The following is a 6,000-nucleotide window of genomic DNA, read 5'->3' as shown; positions in this document are numbered from 1 at the left end:
TATTCTTTGTGCCTGTTGATTTTAGTTGCCACAAAAATCTGAAGTCAACTCTCACCTTCAGGTCTCTAATTCCCATAAGGCTCTGGACATGCCATTTTCTGGCCCACCTCTTACCCTGTTCAACACCCGAAATCTTTCCATGGTGCCCTCTGAGACTCAGTCATCAGTAAAATTGCCTTCTCTCAACCTTTTCCTTCACTTCTTGCTTTAAAACTGCATCGACCATGCAGCCCGCTCCTCTGCAGCCCAAACTCTACTACCGCTAGGCCACAGGTGGAGACATTCTTGCTGCTGTTGCTCCTTGCAGACTATTGTTCCTCCCTCCTCCATAACATCCCCATTTAAATTTTATGACATCAAACTCCAGCACTCCCTGTCCCTCAAACCACTCCCGGGGCCAGTGTCCACCCACCTCCACCACCACCACCATCCCCAGCCCCCACCATCCCCAGCCCCCACCTCCTGCCATTCCTTGAAGATTTTAATTCCTAACTCCCTGACACTGTCTCAAACCCTATTCCCAGTCATAATTCCCAGCTGACTCCAGTGTTCACGTAAGTGATCCATCTAATACACTGTCGCTTAGTGCCTTGACCTCCTCTCCTCCAATGATTTTATCCTCCACCCTACTCCAGCCACTGACACGCACATGGCCATACCTCAGTCCTTGCCACTCCCAATAACTATTGTCTCTCGATCACCTCCAGTTGGAGGCATTCTACTTTTATGACCATTATTACCTTTCTAGCTCACTTCCTCTCTTTGGAAACTGGAAAATTTCAACAACCCTCTGACCCCAGCAGAATTTACAATTCATGTATTCTAACATCTTTTCATTGTCTCTCAGCCCTAATATCTTAACTTTGATCTTTATCTACATTGTATGGTCAAGCACAATCACTCTTAATCAATCTGCCCTTCTGTCTTGTTTCCCCCTAGTCTTCCAAATATCTTAACTTTGGAGTGCACAGCTTGAAGCTATTTCTCTTCTCCTATCTACACTAATTCCCTTAGTGCTATCAATCACCCCACACTGAGCAAATTAGAATTGCCAGACCTGCCTTGGTTTAATGTAGAAGAAAAGATCTGAAGTCTTGTAGAGGCTGAAATGTTAGAGTGGATTTGTCATTTGAAGACCTACATTGGGAGGGTCTAGACACATACCTTTCATTACTAGTTGAGAAATAAATTTGTGAGGGGAGCCCCAACATCTTTGAAGAGCTCAGTGATTTTTCTATAGGCCAAACCTTATAGTGAGAAACCGAAATGCAATGGAGTAATTGGATCCTGGGGTGGTAAGGGTGAAGTGGCAGCCCTCCACTGCCAAAAGCAAGTGGGTATGGTTACCATAATGAATGGTAGAGTCAAAGCAGCAAACTATAAGTTGGCTAGTTGATCATGATGTTCCTAAAAGTGAAATAGATAGAAAACCTACTAAATTCTTACTTGGTCAGTATAAGCAGAAAATTTCCAGGTCAAGTGAATAAAAGTCTAGTGCGAAACATAAAAAGAGAAAGCATGGCCCCTCAATCAATTCCCAGACTTGACTCAGTTTATGGACCCAGAACTCCTTAAATGAAGGAGAGGCTAGGTACCCCTGAGGAAGGACCCCAGTACGCTGCCCCAAATTTATACTGTTAGTCTTTCTCCCAGCCTTTCCTGAAGTCACCTACAATCTTTTGCCAGGGTAGCTGTGCATTGGTGGAAGGCGGTGAGGGGAGTAATAATTAGAGCTTCCAGGGACTACTGGACACTGACTCTTAACTGACACTAATTCCATGAGATCTAAAATATCACTGTGATCCACCAGAGTATGGAGGCCAAGTGATCAATAAAATTTTAGCTCAACTCTGTTTCACAGTGGGCCCAGTGGGTCCCATAAACCATTCTGTATTTATTTCCCGAGTTCCAGAATTAATAATTAGAACAGATGTACTCAGCAACCAGCAGAATCCCTACACTGGTTCCCTGATTTTTAGAATGAGGACTATTAAATTGAGAAAGGCCAAGAGGAATCCATTAGAACTGCCTCAACCTATGAAAATAGTAAACCAAAAGCAACACCACATTCCTGGAAAGACTGCAGAAATTAGTGACATAAACAAGGCTGTGAAAGATGCAGTAATGGTAATTCTCACATTCCCATTCAACTCACTTACTTAACCTCTACAGAAGACAGATGAATCTTGGAGAATGACAGTAGATTTTCATAAGCTTGACCAGATGGAAACTCCAACTGCAGTTATTCTACTAAATGTTTCATTCCATGAGCAAATTAACACATCCCCTGGTACCTGGTATGCAGCTATTGATCTGGCAAATGCTTTTTTTCTCCATATCTATTAGTAAAGGCCACCAGAAGCAGTTTCTTTACAGATAGCTAGGCCACCAACACACCTTAGCCCGCCTACTTCAAGGGACCATTAACTCTACAGCCTTAATTTGGGGGTCATAATTTAATTTACAGGTGTCTGATCACTTTTCCTTCCACAAGATAGCAACGTAATAGACCATTGGACCTACTTATTGGACCTGGTGAGCAAAATGTATCAACCACTCTAGAGTTTCTGGTAAGACACTTGTGTGTAGATACACTACTCTCCTTTTGAAAAACAGATCTTGGGCCTTAGTAGAGACTGAATACATAGCCATCAGCCACCAAAATACTATGTGACCTGAGTTGCCCATCATAAACTGGGTGTCATCGACCCACCAAGCCATAAATGTGGTATGTACAGCAGCACCCCATCATCAAATGGAAAAGATATCTTTGTGATAGGGCCTAAGCAGGTCCTAAAGGCACAAGTAAGTTACCTGCAGAAATGGCTCAAATTCACTCCTGCCACACTGCCTTCTCTCTCCCAGCCTGCACCTATGGCTTTGTAAGGAGTTGCCTACAATCTATTGACAGAGGAAGAGAAGACTCTGGCCTGGTTTGCAGATGGTCTTGGAGCAAATTTCTCCGGAGGGCTGTATATGCTCTGAATCAGCCAGCATCTGATATATGGTGCCATTTCTCCCATAGCTAGGTTTCAAAAGTCCAAAATTAAGGGGTAAACATGGGAGTGGTACCACTTACTGTTATCCCTAGTGACCTGTAACCAAATTTTTGTTCCCTGTTCCTGTGACCTTTTGCTCTGCCACCTTAGAAGTCTTGGTTCCAATGAGAGGAATGCTTCCATCAGAAAATAGAATAATGCCATTGAACTGTGGGGGTTAAGAAAGCCACTAGGCCACTTCGGACTCCTCATAACTATTAATCAACAAGCAAAGGAGGGAGTTACTGTGCTGGCTGGTCTGACTGATCAAGGGGAAATTACACTGCTACTCCACAATGGAGAGAAGGAATGCACTCTGTCTGGATTACAAGAGATCCCTTAGGGCATCTTTTAATATTCCCATGCCCTGTGATTAAAGTCAATGGAAATCTACAACAATCCATTCCAGGAGGGACTACTAATAGCCCAAACTCTTCAGGAATGAGGTCTGAGTCACTCTGAGAGGCAAAGAACCACAATCAGCTGAGGTGCTTGCTAAAGGCACAGGGAATACAGAATAGTGGGAAACAGTAGTTATAAACACCATCTCAAACCACATGACCGGTTACAAAAATGAAGACTTTAATTGTCATAGTATTCCCTTCTTATTTTGTTATGAATGTTTGCATGTGTGATATATTTGCTTAGTTTATAACAAAAATGTTAGTACATATTAATCAAATATTTTTGTGTTCTTTCCTCTGTTGTCCCCTTATAAGATATAACATAGTATTTAAGTCCTGTTAATTTTTCATCATATCATTTAAGTTACAGGATATCAAGGAGAAGAGTAAACATCACTCAAGTACTTTACCTCCTCTTCCGCGGAAGGAGTTAGTGTTTCTGGTTTTACATAGGATAGTTAGGTAAAATTATGATCTAGTTATCGTCTTTATTTGGAGATTTAATATGTAAATATGATTCAAGGAGATGTGTATAGGTGCCCAGTCGATGGTTAATTTTATGTCACCTTGACTGGGCCATGGAGTGCCCACATATTTGGTTAAATATTATTCTCTGATGTGTCTGTAATAACGTTTCCGAATGAGATTAACAGTCAACTAAGCAGACTGAGTAAAGCAGATTGCCTTACCAATGTGGATGGGCCTCATCCAATCCATTAAAAGATGGACCGAAGAGAACAAAAGGCAGAGTAAGAGAGAATCCATGCTCTCTGCTTGCCTTCAGACTTGAAATGGAACTCTCCTGGGACTCCAGCTTGCCAGATACAGATCCTGGTACTTTACAGCCTCCATAACTGTATGAGGCAATTCCTTATAAATCTCATATGGTTCAGTTTCTATTGGTTCTGTTTCTCTGGAAAAGTCATACTAATACAAAACTATTCCATCACCACAAAGAACACCTTCATGTTATTCCTTTATATTCATACCCATCCTTCTCTTTCTCTCTTGCCTTTCCCCCCAACAACCACTAATCTGTTCTTCATTTCTAAAACTTGCTTATTTCAAGTTTATTATGTAAATGAAATCACACATTATGTGACTTTTGAGATTGGCTTTTTCTGCTTAACATCATGTTTCTGAGATCCATCCAAATTGTCATATCCATCAAGGGTTTGCTCCTTTTTATTTTGAGTAGTATTCCATGGTATGGATGTGCCACAGTTTCTTTAGCCATTTAGCTATTGACAAACATTTTAGCTGTTTCTAGTTATTGGCTATTACAAATAAAGCTGCTATGAACATTTGTGTAGTTTTGTATGAACACAAATTCTCATTTCTCTTGAATAAAAATCTACTTCAATTGCTAGGACATAAAACAGCTGCATATTTAACTTTTAAAAAACTGCCAAACAGCATCCCAGAGCAACTGAACCATTCTGCATTCCTATCACTAATGTACGAGAGATCCAGTTTCTCTGCACCCTTGCCAGCATTGGTACTGCTATTTTTTATTTTGGCTGTTCTAATAGGCGTGTAATGATATCTAGTAGTCTTAATTTATTTTTCCCTAGTGGCTAGTGATGTTGAACATCTTTTCCTGGACTTATTTGCTATCTGTATATCCTCTTCAGTGAAATATATCTTCATGTCTTTGCTCATTTTTAATTGAATTGCTTAATTTATGCAGATTTTCTTTAAAAAATTATTGATAAAATATACATATAACTTACATTTTAACCACTTTTAAGTGTACATTTCAATGATATTGAGTACATTCATAACGTTGTTCAATCATTACCACTATCCATTTCAAAAACTTTTTATCTTCCTAAACAGAAACTCTACACATTAAACAATAGCTCCCTAGTTCCTCCTTCTCCCAGCCTCTGGTAACTTCTATTCAACTTTCTGCCTCTATGAACTTGACCTCATACAAGTAGAATCATATTTATCTTTTTGTGTCTGACTTATTTCACATAGCATAATGTTTTCAAGGCCCATCCATGTTGTAGCATGTATTTCATTTCTTTTTAAGGCTGAATAATATTTTTTATACACTTAAAATTGTATCTCCCATATTTTGTTTTGTTGATGAACATTTGGGTCATTATGGATATTGTAAATACTGCTGCAATGAACATTGGTGTACAAGTACCTATTTGAGTCCCTGCTTTTAATTCTTTTAGAACTATACCTAGAAGTAGAATTGCTAGATCAGATCATATGGTGATTCTAACTTTTTGAGGAACCATCAAATTGTTTCCCACAGCAGACAGACCATTTACATTCCCATGAGCAATGCATGATTTCTCCACATCCTCACCAACATTTATTTTTCATCTTTAAAAAAAAAATAATAGCCATCCTAATGCACATGAAGTGGTATCTCATTGTGGTTTTGATTTGCATCTTCCTAATGGCTAATAACATTAAGCATCTTTTTCTTGGGCTTATTAGCCATATATATATATATATATATATATATATATATATATATATATATATATATATATATATATATATATATGCTTATCTTTCTTGGAGAAATATCTATC

The 6,000-nt window shown here is 39.2% G+C and overlaps 1 long non-coding RNA gene across 1 annotated transcript in view; it reads right to left on the bottom strand.

Annotated features, from left to right (window-relative positions):
* Positions 1-6,000, bottom strand: part of LOC111728800 — a 102,224-nt gene that overhangs the window by 92,628 nt on the left and 3,596 nt on the right. The gene's annotated exons all lie outside the window — the stretch shown is intronic.

The sequence above is a fragment of the Pteropus vampyrus genome, unplaced genomic scaffold, assembly GCF_000151845.1.
Source record: "Pteropus vampyrus isolate Shadow unplaced genomic scaffold, Pvam_2.0 Scaffold229, whole genome shotgun sequence".
In the NCBI taxonomy this organism is placed as follows: Eukaryota; Metazoa; Chordata; class Mammalia; order Chiroptera; family Pteropodidae; genus Pteropus; species Pteropus vampyrus.
The sequence above is the reverse complement of the archived record's forward strand: the minus strand, read 5'-3'. Positions and strand labels throughout refer to the sequence as shown.